The following is a 15,541-nucleotide window of genomic DNA, read 5'->3' as shown; positions in this document are numbered from 1 at the left end:
CTACACAATTTCCTAAGAAAATCAAGCCTGTTTTTAAAATTGATTTAAAAACTATCTTGATGCTATCGCAATTATGAACTACAATTACTAACAATTACTTAGAAATGCAGACAATAGATGGCAGAACCTACTGGAAGATTTTTAACATATCCCACAACATTATTTGAAACAACCCTGAAAAATGTATGTATACATATGTACTCCTGAGGGCCCATATATATAAAATATACATATAAAAGTACATAATTGTAGTTCTATATTTTTTAATAAATTATAAAAATTAAATTATTAAATAAAATTATTTAAATGATGTCCTCCTCGCTACTTCAAACAAACATTCCTTTTGGCCTGTGTGATTATCCCCTCTCCACATTTGATTTGGCCACAGAATATTCAAATGCCTTCTGCTCTGATCCAAGAGGAATCTTTTATTGTGAAGTTCCATTGTCATAGAAGCTAGTGGCATTTTCTGTAAATAGTGGGCTAAACGTCTGTTGGGAGCAACAATTAATGATGTCAGTCACCAACAAATTGTTAGGTTTTAAGAATGAGTCAGGTTAAAAAGAGCATTGCTATTATTCATGTGGAGAACTAATGATATTAGGAATATACAAACTGGCAATTTGTTGGATAAATAGAGAATCATACAGAAAAAATGCTGAAAGTTAAGTCAGAATATGTGTCTGTAATTCTGCCCAAGGTATGGAACGGAGACTACATACTAAAATTTTTGTGGATCAATTGAAGACTAGAGGAAAATCTGCAAGGCTTTTGGGGAGAAATTGCTGTCAGTGTAGCTCACCCTAATAAATAGAAGGAATTTATTAGGGTGAGCTAATAGCAGGTAGAAGGAACCTATTTTGTAGATTGAATACATTTGAACAAAGATTATGTAAGAAATTTTGCAAATTATTATTATTATTATTATTAGCCATATGGTGCAAGGAAGCCTGAGGCTTATGCTGCACCAGCCAAAAAAATTTGAGTTACCCAGACAGACAAAGAGAGAGAGAGGAGGGAAGCAACAAGAAAGAGAAGAATGATGATATCCAGCTCAGGACCCTGGGTGTGCCAAGCCCATACTCACCAGATGTGAGCCCCCTGGGGTTAATATCAGTGAGTGTACTGATTTACACTTCATGGCATACTCAAGCACGCAGGAAGCTTATGTTAGAGAAACAAACTTAAAGGGTGTGTACCACCCTTTTAGTTTAAACAAACTTAAAGGGTAGTAGTAAACTATATGAGAATACATAGACTTAGCTGTGTACACAGTAATACCAGGAGTGTCATCCATAAAATGAGTGAATTCGAACTCCTAGTTAAGATAACTAAAGCCAACATTATAGGACTAAAATCTATATGGCATATTAAGGCTTAAATCTATAGAAATGTGGGGTCACCCAGTATTAGGGGATGATAAGTTTTACTATGGTACATACAATGTATTTAGGAAGTACATGGAAGACAGAAGGGGTAAAGGAGTGATGCTTCTTAATCAAAAGAAACCTAAATGCAACAAAAGTTCTCCCAGATTCAGAAGTTATGCATGCCAGTATAGAATCTGTGTGGTGTGAAGTAGTTGGAAGCAGAGGTATAATCAAAGAAAAGTACTTTATAAACCAGAAGACTGTGAAGATTATGATACAAATGGAATGAGAAAGCAAGTGTAAATGTCTTGTCTTGTTATAGGCAATTTCAATTTGCCCTTAAACTGATCTGTAGCAAGTGGGAGAGAAACTCATCATGGAGAAAAAATTTTGAAATCAACTACATGATTACTATTCTTCACATCTGCATGTTAGAGAAATTACTAAGAGCAAGAATATTCTAAATCTGATCATCACTCATGAACCAGATGGTATGACAGGGCTAAATACAGCAACCATTATCGGGAGTGATCACAGAGTTATAAGTAGGATGACAAGGAGGAAAGTAGCAGTTGTCAGAGGCAAAGGAACCGGTATTAATTTCAGGAAAGTAGATTATACTACTCTGCATTTTGAAAAAAAATCGTAAATGTTTCTCAGAAAGGGCATTTCTGAATCATTGTCTAATGCTAATATCAAAAATGACTTCTGTTTGTTTTCATTGTGCCATGTTTCTTCAAAAATCACGAAAGAAAATTTGATATTTCACAATTTTATATTCATTTTAGCAGAATTCATGCACTGAAATTATAACAAAATACTACTTTTACCAGACTTTTATACTTAAATACATGTTGAAAACACTAAAAAAAGAAGACTGTGGTAAAATGTTCACTAAACGCTCACCTCTCATTTTAAAAACTGATCTGTGACAGGTCAAATTATAGTTTCTTTGATTTCCTTGCAGATCCTTCTAATTAACAGTACCTCTTAAGCATCCAGCAATAGGCAGCCATCTGTTGACATTCCACTTCCCCTGGTACCTCATCTCTATTATCTTTAATGTCCTGGTGAAACCTCACACCATGTTCTTCACTAACACTTCCTACATTTTCTGGGAAGTAGTCGATATGGGAGTGTAAAAAATGTACTTTGATACTCATATTGCAGCCCAGCCTCTTGAAGTTTGCCAACCTATTTTCAACTATATTCTTGTAGTCTAGATCCTTGTTGTTCCCTAGGAAGTTCTCAACAATGACCTGAAGCTAATGCATGCCTGTTTTTGATCATTTGTTCATAGGTCCCTCAAAATCTCAGTCCCTCATCAGTTTGTGAATTTGAGGTCCAATAAAAATCTTTTTTTAGCTCCTTTTGGGTGATCAATTAGAATTTAGTACAAAGTTAGTTGAAGTAGGGACCTTTATGAGATAAAGCTTTCATAAACTGTTTCATCAAACCCGGTTTGATGTGCAAGGGCAGAAGGAGGGCAGTTTTGGGCTCTACCAGTGGTTTATGAACTATATTCTTTAATCCAAGCAACAAATTGCCCCTCTTTGACCAGACCTTAATATTCCAGTATTAATATTCCTTAATACTCCTTACTCAACTGTCCCACTCACAGAAAAGGCAAGGCATTTTTTGTGTAGCCAGATTGCTGTCCAAGTAACATACCCATCACATTAAAATCTGCAGAGACAGATCAACCAAACAACCATGTTCTTCATCCCTAATATTTGTCAACAATTTCAAGTTTTCATGTTTCTTTCAGATGTACAGAGTGAGCTACTAGAATTTACCAATATTTATTTCCATTGTGGAGCAACACACCTTTGATACTCTTCTTTGATGAGTCAATAAAAAGTCTCCACAGTGTGGGATTGTAACTAATTCCTAAATACAGTCGGTCCTCGTATAACACATGTTTGCATTACACGAATTCGATCATACACGATTTATAAATAGGGGAACGTTATCTTATATAACACGAACCGAATTCGCTTATACACGATTCGCCTTTGTGTTTACAAGAAATGGCAGTCGAACACGGAATCACCCCAACTGAACGCAACACGATAGGAATGAATAAGATTCTGAAAATGTATTTATGTGTTTTATATCAGTGAAGGGGAAACACATTTCACCATAATAACGTAAAAACCATCACAATTCCAGCTATCGGTATAAGGTATAATCGCAAATGCAATTAGATGGAGTTAACTACCAGTTTATAACAGATTCCACTAGCAGAAACGCAACTGGAAATTGTTTTTATTGTTTTATGGTAGTAACCCCCAGAAATGTGCTTTAGTAAAATGTGAGGTGTTAATAGTGTATCTCGGCCTTTACGGTGTTATTTATTCAGTTGCTACACGCGCGCAGCTTTGTTTATGTGTATCAAGTGTGCCACCTCGTTTTGTAATTGTGCTTTATTCCCTAAAAATGAGTAAAATACTTAAAAGGTGTGAAAAGGAAGCGTCCTGGCTAAGACACTGCAGATTCAGAGAGGAAAAAAATAAGCAATACCGATAAACAGAGGCAGACTGGGTCAAAAATTCTTACCCGGGAAAATTTATAGTGGCCTCATACTACGGTTTATGGCCAAAATCACACCGGCCTCTGGCCCACCGTGGCTTCCCCCGTAAGGCTTATGGCCAGTCCGCTTCTGTCGATGGAGAAAAAATATGAAATTGTGAAACGCTTTGAGCGAAATGAAAGACCATGTGATATTGCACGTGTTACAGACCTAAATGAGGCAACGCCGAGAATTACAAAGAATGCAAAGAAAATAAAAACAACTTTCATAGTGGGAACAACTCAAAGTGTAATTAAAATCCATTAGATTAAGACACAAAGAATTGGAAGAGATGGAACGGCTGTCATCTCTTTGGATAGAAAATCAAACAAAAAGCAAGTTTGCTTACGATAGAAGCAAAAGCATTAGCAACATTTTATTACGACTTACGTATTATAATTTATACTTACGTATTATAAAATATGTAAGTATTTTATTACGACTATTTTATTTAATATAATAAATTTTTTACGAATAAAATACGTATTTTATTCGTAAAAAATACTTTTTTAGTATTAAAAAATACTAAAAATACTTTATTATAATATAATATTATTTTTATTACGTATTTTATAACGATTAAAATTACCCGATTATTTATTGTGTTTGGTAATGTTTTGGTTCCAAATGTGTGTTCAATCTTGGGTGGTCGGCACCTAACCCTACTTTCCCCATAGGGCCTGTTGTTTATATTGCACGATTTTGCATTGCACGAGGGTTTCTGGGAACGCAACTATCGTGCTATACGAGGACAGACTGTAGTTCATCACTTATATTACTGCAAAAAATCATAGAATCATCCTCAGAAAATTAGGGAACTAGTTCTCATTCTCTGTGTCTATAAAATGAGAAAAACGTGCTATGTGCTAGAAGATTTTTTTGACTTAAGTCTAGAAGCAAAGAGTTAGCACTCTCTGCTGCTACATTCTCTAATATATGTGGATATGGAATCAGCAGGTTATCTCCCCGTGGGACTGATCTAATAGCAGCTGGAATATCAGGATACATAATGCCATTCTTATTCTTTGCATTGTATCCCCCCTACATTAACTAAGCAAAAGTAACAATTATCCCACCAAATCAGGAGAATTACAAATGGCATAGCCTTCTTTTTACAATTTTTGCCCAAACTCAATGCGAAGCCCACTTCGTCAACAAGTTTCACTCCAAAATAAGCACAATACACATTTTTTTACAAATTCTGTAATATCACGTCTTTGCTTGAAGACTACACAACATTCACAAATATAACAAAATAAGTTTGGATTGTTCAAATGCTTACGTGCAGACATTTTACTACTCACTTTTCAGCACAAGTTTGACATGATAACCTCAAAAATAAACTGTGCTCATGCTGATAAACACTGCTGCATGAGTTAGCATTAGCAGAGGCACATGATGCAAAAAAGCAAGCTTATACAGCATCAGCCAAAAAAAAAAAAAATTTCACACATCCATTCTCTCTAAAAGTTTGTCAAGTTCTTCCTTGAATTTATTTAAGCTATTAACTTCCATAATGACAGATGGAAGTTTCTTCCAACAATCCACCATTTGTTGGCTAAAGGCAAATTTCTACACATCTATTTTCCTATTGTCTTCCCTCAATTTGAATTTATGTCCCCTCAGGTGATTCATCTGAGCAAGAGAAAGAATCCCATCAGCATTGAGCTGCTCAAGCCATCGAAGGCATTATATACAACAATCAGATCCTTGTAGGTGTATAGTCTCCAGACACTGCAATTTACAAAACTTAAACCTTCTTCATAAGAGGACCCCTTCGTTCCCTGCACCAATCTTGTTGCTCTTCTCTGTACTCGTTCTAGCAACTGTACATCCTTCCTAAAATTAGAACTCCAGACGTGTATGCAGTATTCAAGGCATAGCCTGGCCATAGCTTTATACAAAGGGATAATCACCTCTTTATCCCAACTAGTAAAATTCCTGTATATCATTGACAAGACCCCAAGATCTGCTGTGGCAGCCTGGCTGCACTACTCAGAAAACTTCATATCTGATTGCACAATTATCCCCAGGATATTTTCATTCTCTAACACCCTGAGTGTAAGACCACACAGTTAGTACATTTCTCTGGCGTTACTTCTACCCGTATTCAATACTTTGCATTTGTCAACGTTAAACTTCAGTTGCCCCTTCTAAGCCCATTTCCTTAACTTTTCTAGATACTGTTGCAGTAGCAAACTGTCATTACTGTTATTAACAACCCTGCCAAACCTCCATATCATCTGCAAACTTGGACATTAAGCTTGATATACTTTCATCAATATCACTGATAAATATACAAAACAGTGAGCCCAACAACAAACTCTGGGGGACTTCGCTAATAACATTAGTCAACGAAGAGCAGCATCCACTGATTAACTCTCTGTTTTCTCCCACTTAAACCACCTTTTTATCAATTGTAGCAACTTGCTCTTAATACCATACTGCTCCAATTTGTGCAGTAGTCTTCCAAGCACAACAGTATCAAAAGCTTTCCTGAAATCCAAGTTTATGATATCAAAATTATTTTTTGCATCCAGTTAGCATTAGCATTATGATGCAAAAAAGCAAGCTTATACAGCATCAGCCAAAAAAAAAACATTTTGCACATCCATTCCCTCTGAACATTTGTCCAAATCAGCTTTAAATTTATTTAAGCTATCAACTTCACCACTTCTTCCCCTTACCAATCTTGCTGCCCTCCTCTATACTCACTCAAGCAACCCTACATCCTCCCTAAAATGAAGCCACCAGACCTGTATGCAGTACTCAAGCAGTGACCTGACCACTGCCTTATACAAACGGATAATCACCTCCTTTTCCCTACTAGATATCACTGTATATCACTGACAATACCCCATGACTTGATCTGGCAGCCTGTCTGCAATGCTCAGAAAACTTCATATCTGACTGCACAATTACTTCCAGGTCTTTTTCATTTTCTACTACCCTAAGTGTAATACCACACAGTTGGTATGTTACTATGGGGTTGGCGCCTCCGTAGCCAGGTGGACTGGAGTAGCAGTGCATAGCACACGCGTCTTGATTAGATCGGGGTTCGAGCCCATGACCGCCAAACACGGAGGATGCGGGAAGGTCAGGGAATGACCACCGTATATCCCCAGAGCAATATGGCCTTAGTTGCTAATGTTCCTTAAAAAAAAAAAAAAAAAAAAAGTCAAATAACAAACTATGGGGTTACTTCTACCCATATGCAGTACTTTTCATTTGCCACTTCTCAGCCCATCTGCCCAACTTTTCTAGATCCTGTTGCAGTAGTACACTGCCATTATTGTCATTAACAACCCTGCCAACCTTTGTATCATCTGTAAACTTGGACATTAAGTGTGATATACCTTCATCAATATCATTGATAAATATACAAAACAACAGTGGGCCCAACACTGAACCTTGGGGACTCTACTAATAACATTAGTTCCTTTGTAACCAAATCATAGTATCCAATCAAATTTGTCAGACAAAACTTTCTCTTAACAAACTCATTCTGTGTCTGAATTATTACTGCAGTCTTGTGTAGATGATCCTGCAATGCTTCTTTAACCAGTGACTCCATTATTTTATCCAGAACAGAATTTAAACTAACAGGTCTGTAATTACTCATGTCACCCCTTTCATTCTCCTTTGTGAATTTGGGATACATTTGAACATCTTTGGTCCGTGGAGAACCCCCCCCTCAGTCCAAGGATTCTCTCATAACTATGGCTAAGGGTTTGCTTATTTCATTTGCTACCTTCTTTAATTAATATAATTGGTTAGGTCACATCCACCCCAGGTGGCTTTCTTATGTTTAACTTCAATAATTTCTCCTTCACTTTGCTCTCAGTTATTACAAAATCATTAAGCTCCCTGTTAGAGTTTAATAAGCTTCTGTCCTCCACTCCCCCTACAGAATTCCTTATGTGTGAATGCAGATGCAAAATACTCATTCATTTTGTCAGTTCTCAAGGTCAAGAAACAAATGACTGAAGGCAGTGCTGCCAACGTATGAAGATTTAATTTACAAATTTCCAGAATTTACTCCTAACTTAATACATTTAATAATACAATTCATGATATCACCTTAAGTGATTTTTGAAAAAATGGTATGTTATAGAAAAAACTGAAAAACATTTCTGAAATCAGCGTAAAAAACTCAGTTAAAAACAAGTTTTTAGTTTATAAATCAAAAATCATGCAAGCAGTATTATGCAACTTAAGGTGCTATACTACTGCTATTGATAAAGGTGATAGCACAGAGCGTAAATACATTACAATTATGAATTAGACTTACACCTTTAAAGCTATACTCCTATAAGATATAAATTCATAAATACCATTAGAAAAATATAGTGCAAGGAGGTAGATGGTATGTTGGATGTATAATGAGTTAGCCAGTTTAATAGAGCAGAAAAAGATGGCACGGGAAAGTTATGGAGCAATGAAAAGTACTGAGGCCTATAACAACTACAAGATGATCTGTAATAGTATATAAAAAAAAAAAAAAGGTTAGGCTGGCAAAGGCATTTTATGAGATCACTGGCTAATAGAGAACAGAATGTGGAGGAATTTTTTTTAAGTATGGGAATATAAATAAGAAAAGAATGAATCAGATCAGACCTTTGTGTAATGGGGTGGGAAAGTTTTTATATAAACCAGCTGATATATATCATGTACTACTTTGTATGGATATTTAGACACAAACAACTCTTCATGGTTAGGAGAAATTATAACTGAAGCTGGGAAATATGAAATTAGTAATCTTGATATTTCAGATGATCATTTATTAGAAAAAGTTTTTTGAGCCTGAAGGTGAAAAAGCTTCTGGAGATCAAGGCATATACCCAGAAATTTTGAGGGAGGTAGCACGAAAGCACATTGAACCATTAAGGTTAAAATTATGAGGGCTTCACTGGACTCAGGAGAGATTCCCTTGGATTAGATGTGCTAATATATCAATCACCAATACATAAAGGCAGTTTGAAGAGTGAAGTGGGTAACTATCAACCGGTCAGTCTGACTTCAGTGGTAGGGAAAACCATAGTGGCATGATCAAGAGTGCAACACAGGATCGTTTAGATAGAAACGGAATTCTGAAGGAAACACATCATTGTTTCATGAAGGGAAAATCATGTTTATCCAATTAGCTATTTTGATAACCACTCATGAGCTAGATGTATGAAATAATTTGGACATTGTTTACTAAGATTTCAGCAAAGAATTTGACTTAGTTCCACATAAGAGGTTACTATAAAAGTTGAAACAAGTAGGAATAAGAGGAAAAATTCTGAGAAGATCACAAGGTAGCTGTAGATAGTTGTTATTAATGGGTGCTCTCCAAACTGGGCTAACATAAGTGGGTTCCCCCAAGGATCAGTACTACTCAGCCCACTATTGTTTTGATTTTCTTAAACAACATTGACAATGGGATACAGGATCTTATGTCGCAATTTGCAGATGATATCAAGATTGGTAGCATATTTAGCAATCAGCCTTATGCAGTGCTTCTTCAGGACAACTTCGATATACTTCGAGGATGTCCAAAAAAAAGTGACAGCTATGTTTTAATGCCACAAAATGTAAGGTTCTACACTTGGAGAATATCGGTCCCAAAATAACATACCCTTGGTGGGATTGATTTCAAACTAGAAGGAATTTGGGAGTTACGATGTGGTCAGATATGTAGTCCTCTAAGCAATGTAGACAGATGGCAAGCAAGGTTCTTTAGCATTAGTTGAGGCATATGATGCAAGAAAGATAGCTTATAGCAACAGCAAAAAAAAAAAAAACCTTCCCATTTCACCTATCTATTCACTCCAAAAATTTGTCTAGTTCAGCACTGAATTTATTTAAGCTGAAAACTTCCACAACGACAGATGGAAGCTTGTTCCAGCAATCAACCACCCGCTGACTAAAGGCAAATTTCCACACATCTATTCTACAAATCAAATTTATGGTCAGGTGCAGGATCTGAGCAGGAGGAAGAATCCCATTAATATTCAGCTTACTTAAAACATTCAAGGCCTTATATGCTTCAATCAGATCACCTCGCAGGTGCCTAGTCTCCAGACGCTGCAATTTGCAGAACTTAAGCCTATCTTGGTAACAGCAATCTTTTGTTCCACTCACTAATCTTATTACCTTTCTCTGTATGCGTTGCTCAATATATTTCCTAAAATTAGACCTCCAGACCTGTATGCAGTACTCAAGGTAGGGCCTCAACGTTGCCTTATACAAAGGGATAATCACCTCCTTATCCCTGCTAGCAAAATTCCTATATATAATTGACAAGACCCCATGAGCTACTCTTGTAGCCTGTCTGCACTGTCAGAAAAATTCATATCTGTCACAATTACTTCCCAAGTCTTTTTCATTCTCCACACCTTGAGTGTAGTAGTGCGTAACACATGCTTCTTGATTAGACTGGGGTTCGAGCCTGTGACAATCAAATACGGAGGATGCGGAAAGGTCAGTGAATGACCACCGCATATCCCCGAAGCAATATGGTCTTAGTTGCTAATGCTCATAAAAACCAAATAACAAACAAACAAACTACTACCCGTATACAGTACTTTGCATTTGCATTATTTTTTGCATCCAGTTCCTTTGTGACTACAACATAGTATCCAATCAAATTGGTCAGACATGACTTCCCCTTATTGAACTAATGCTGTGTCTGGACTACAACTGCAGTCTTGTTTAGATGATCCTGCAGTGCTTCTTTAACCAGTGACTCCATTATTTTGGAACAGGAGTTAAACTAACAGGTCTGTAATTACTCATGTCACCTTTCGATCCCCCTTTGTGAAATGGGGATATATTTTCACATCTCCAGTCAATGGAGACCTACCCTGAGTCATGGATGCCCTCATATTCATTGTTAAAGGCCTACTTACTTCCTTTGCTGCCTCTTTCAATATAACTGGATAGATCCCAATCCACTCCAGGTGGCGCCTGCGTAGCCAGGTGGGCAGGAGCAGCAGCGTAGCACACGCTTCTTGATTGGACCGGGGTTCGAGAACGTGACCACCAAATACGGAGGATGTGGAAAGGTCAGGGAATGACCACCGCATATCCCTGGAGCAATATGGCCTTAGTCGCTAATGCTCCTAAAAAAAAACCAAATAACAAAACCACTCCAGGTGCCTTCCTTATGTTTATCTTCAACAATTTCTCCTTCACTTTGCTCTCGGTTATTACAAAATCATTTAACTCCCTGTTAGAGTTTGGTAACCTTCTGGCTTCCACTTCTCTAAAGACATTCACTAATCTTATTGCCCTTCTCTGTACTATGTATAGATATAGTGCAAGCACATCAGAAATACATAGCTATATCTGAATAAATAAGAATATTAGTAAAATGGCACCGTTTTAAGTTATATCTCATATTGTGAATACCTTCACGAGTTGCCATGATATTGCATTACTTCGAATAAGTAACGCTTCACCTAAGGAGAAGACTAATGTTACTTTTTCTCAGATGGATACCACCACCCAGACGGCACCATTTGAGGGCTATTTTGTATTTGTGAGGGATAATAACTCGGCTATCCAGTTGTCCCTATTAGACTTAGAAAAGCAAAAAGGTAGAGGGAAAGTAATACTAGGAGTGGAAGAGGAAAAGAAATGGTGTAGAAGAATGAAAGGGACAGTAACTCCTTCAACTCACACCACTCAAAAACTCCTCAAATAGGCAACGCTTCCCAAGTGGAGAAGGCTGTTTTTACCTATTCTTGGAAACTCCGGACATCATCAGGCTCCCCCGGTGCCGTTTCAGGGCTATTTGGCCCTTCTACGGTGGGTGGGTAGCTACCAGTTTCAGGGCTATTTTGTATATGTGTGTGGAATAATAACTCAACTATCCACTTGTCCCTATTAGACTTAGTAAAGCAAAAAAAGTAGAGGGAAAGTAATAGTAGGAGTGGAAGAGGAAAAGAAAGGGTGTAGAAGAATGAAAGGGACAGTAACTCCTTCAACTCATGCCACTCAAAAACTCCTCGAATACGCAACACTTCCCCAGTGGAGAAGGCTGTTACCTATTCATGGAAACTCCGGACATCATCAGGCTCCCCCTGGTGCCGTTTCAGGGCTATTTTGTATTTGTGTGGGATAATAACTCAACTATCCAGTTGTCCCTATTAGACTTAGTAAAGCAAAAAGGTAGAGGGAAAGTAATAGTAGGAGTGGAAGAGGAAATGAAAGGGTGTAGAAGAATGAAAGGGACAGTAACTCCTTCAACTCACACCACTCAAACTCCTCGAATAAACGCTTCCCAAGTGGAGAAGGCTGTTTTTACCTATTCTTGGAAACTCCGGACATCATCAGGCTCCCCCGGTGCCGTTACAGGGCTATTTGGCCCTTCTTCGGTGGGTGGGGAGGTACCCGAGTGATGCTGTTTCAGGGTTATTTGGCCCTTCTTCGGTGGAAAGGTACCCGAGTGATGCAATGATGGCAAAACAGTTATGAAGTATAACTCCACAATATGAGAGATGCCTGATGGTGTATCGTGTATTTAGACTCTAAAGCGTTTAGGGCATAAGCCTCAAGCTATGGAAGAGTCTAGACTATGTATAAATATAGTGCATGCACATCAGAAATACATAGCTATATCTGAATAAATTAGAATATTAGTAAAACAGCATCGTTTTAAGTTATATCTCACATTGTGAATACCTTCACGAGTTGCCATGATATTGCACTACTTCGAATAAGTAACGCTTCACCTAAGGAGAAGACTAATGTTGCTTATCAGATGGATACCACCACCCAGATGGCACCGTTTCAGGGCTATTTGGTATCCATCTGAGAATAAGTAACATTAGTCATCTCCTTAGGTGAAGCATTACTTATTCGAAGTAGTGCAATATCATGGCAACTTGTGAAGGTATTCACAATATGAGATATAACTTAAAACAATGCCGTTTTACTAATATACTGATTTATTCAGATATAGCTATGTATTTCTGATGCACTTGCGCTATATTTATACATAGTCTAGACTCTTCCAAGGCTTGAGGCTTATGCCCTAAACACTTTAGAGCCTTCTCTGTACTCGTTCCAGCAGCTCTACATCCTTCCTAAAATGTGGCTTCCAGACTGGTACACAGTACTCAAGGTGTGGCTTGACCATTGCCTTATACAAGGGGATAATCACCTCCTTTTCCCTGCTGGAAAAACTCCTGTATATCATGGACAAGATGCCATGAGCTACTCTTGCAGACAGTCTGCACTGCTCAGAAAACTTCAGGTATGAAGTTTTCTGACAATTACTCCCAAGTCCTTTTGTGTAGCACCCTGAGTGTAGCACATCACAGTTGATACGTTACTCTCGGGTTACTGCTACCTATAAGCAGTATTTTACATTTGTCAATGTTAAACTTCAGTTGCCACATCTTGGCCCATCTGCTAAACTTTTCTAGATCCTGTTGCAGCAGCATACTGTCACTAGTGTCATTAACAACCCTGCCAACCTTTGTATTGTCTGCAAACTTAGACATTAAGCCCGATATACCATCATCAATACCATTAATAAATACATAAAACAACAATAAACCCAACACTCAACCCTGGGGACTCCACTAATAACATTATTCCACAAAGAGCAGTCTCCATTACCACTCTCTATCTTCTCCCACTCAACCATCCCTTTATCCATAGCAGCAGTTTGCCTCCAATGACACTGCTCCAATTTGTACAGCAGTCTTCCATGTGCAACAGTATCAAAAGCCTTCCTAAGATCTAAGTATGTGATATAAAAATTATTCTTTGCATCCAGTTCCTTTGTGACCACATCATAGTATCCAATCAAATTGGTTAGACAAGGCTTCCCCTTAACAAACCCATGCTGTGTCTGAACTATAACTGAAGTCTTTTCTAGATGATTGTGCAGTGCTCTTTTAACCTCCATTACTTCCACTAGAATTGAAGTTAAACTAACAGCTCTGTAATTACTTGTGTCAGCCTTTGATCCTCTTTTATGAATCACATTTGCACTTCGTCAGTCCATGGGTACCTTCCCTGAGTCTCTCATAATTATGGTCAAGGGTTTGCTTATTTCCTTTGCTGCCTCCTTTAATATAACTGGATAGATCCCATCTACTCCAGGTGTCTTCTTTACGTTTATCTTCAACAATTTCTCCTCCACTTTGCTCTGAGTTATTACAAAATCGTTTAGCTCACTGCGAGAGTTGAATACACCTATGGCATTCCCCTCCTTCAATAACTCCTCATGTGTAAATATAGATGCATTCATTCAGTTTGTTAGCTACCTGAGCAGGACCATGAACCATCGATATCAAGTGGACCAATCTGATTCATCCCCCCCTCCTTCTAGAGTTTTCATATGTAAAGAACTCTTTGCTGTTTTTCTTTGTATCCTTTGCCAAAGATTTCTTGTAATCTGCCTTTGCCTGCTTAACCTCCTTTGTGACTTGGTTACAGATCAGCTTATATCTATCATAGGCTTCCATGTCACCCATTAATTTATATGTATCCCATGCATTTTTCTTCTCTGCCACAGGTCTTATTAGTTCATGTGACATCCATTTAGGCCCAAATCTTGAACAATATTTCTTAGTTGGTATGAAAAGCCTAGTAGATTCCAAAATTAATTCATTGAATGCTTCAAATTTAGAATTTGCTGTGGGTAACATCACCAGTCAGTTCCACCGTATAGAATTTAAAAACTGCCTCAGACCACTGTAGTCACCTTTACGAAAGCAAAAACCTTTCCGTTTACCCCTTTGAGTAAATCCCACATCAGCACACTGTGATCACTGCCATCTAGTGGTTCCTTTATCTGCAGATTCTTAATGCATGAAGAAGAATCACTACTGATAACCAGATCAAGAGTATTACTCTGTCTAGTTGCCTTCCAAACATGCTGTTGTAGAAAACGATCATCCAAGAAATCCAGAAAAGTCTTGCTAGTGTGAGTGACCAACCCACAAGTTCATCAGAGATATTAAGCTTATAACACACTTCTACTCAAGATGGTTTTTCCATCTTGGTTTTCCCAGTGCTTATGTCACACCAAACTGACTCGACACTGCACTGTCCATCCATGTCAATTCGCTGCACTTCCTTAGATTTTATGTGTTTCTTAACTAATAGCATAACCACTCCTCGTTCCTATCCTGTATATCCTTTGTGTGCACATTGTACTCCCCAAATTCCAAATCTGCATTCCTTATATCTGTGTGACACGATGTATCAGAGTGGAAAAGCGCACACATTTATTTAAATGAAACCTTGATCTATGAAGAGGAGCAACACAATATTAGAGCTGAAATGAAAGAAAAAAATGGCAAAATTGCATTTTTTAAAATGAAACGACCGATTTTTCAAGAGGATGTCGCTTGACCGAATATGGTGGTCAAATGACCATTTCACCTATATATATATATATATATATATCTATATATACACACACACAGCAGATTCTTGATTAACCAGGACACCTCAAGACTCCAAATTAAAAAAAAAAAAAAACCAGAAATCAAAAATTCAAGTAATAACTAGAAGAGGTATAAACAGATATTTTGTAATTCGTAAATAAGCGACAAGCGGCATTATAAGTCATCATTGGGAGATTAGTGTACCT

At 37.6% G+C, this 15,541-nt stretch overlaps 1 protein-coding gene across 1 annotated transcript in view; it reads right to left on the bottom strand.

The window, feature by feature from the left end:
• Positions 1-15,541, bottom strand: part of LOC150085574 (catenin alpha-like) — a 707,146-nt gene that overhangs the window by 321,428 nt on the left and 370,177 nt on the right. The window lies entirely within an intron of this gene.

Source organism: Mastigoproctus giganteus, chromosome 5, assembly GCF_048544385.1.
Source record: "Mastigoproctus giganteus isolate SK-2022 chromosome 5, ASM4854438v1, whole genome shotgun sequence".
Lineage (NCBI taxonomy): Eukaryota > Metazoa > Arthropoda > Arachnida > Uropygi > Thelyphonidae > Mastigoproctus > Mastigoproctus giganteus.
This window is presented reverse-complemented; position numbering and strand designations above follow the sequence as displayed.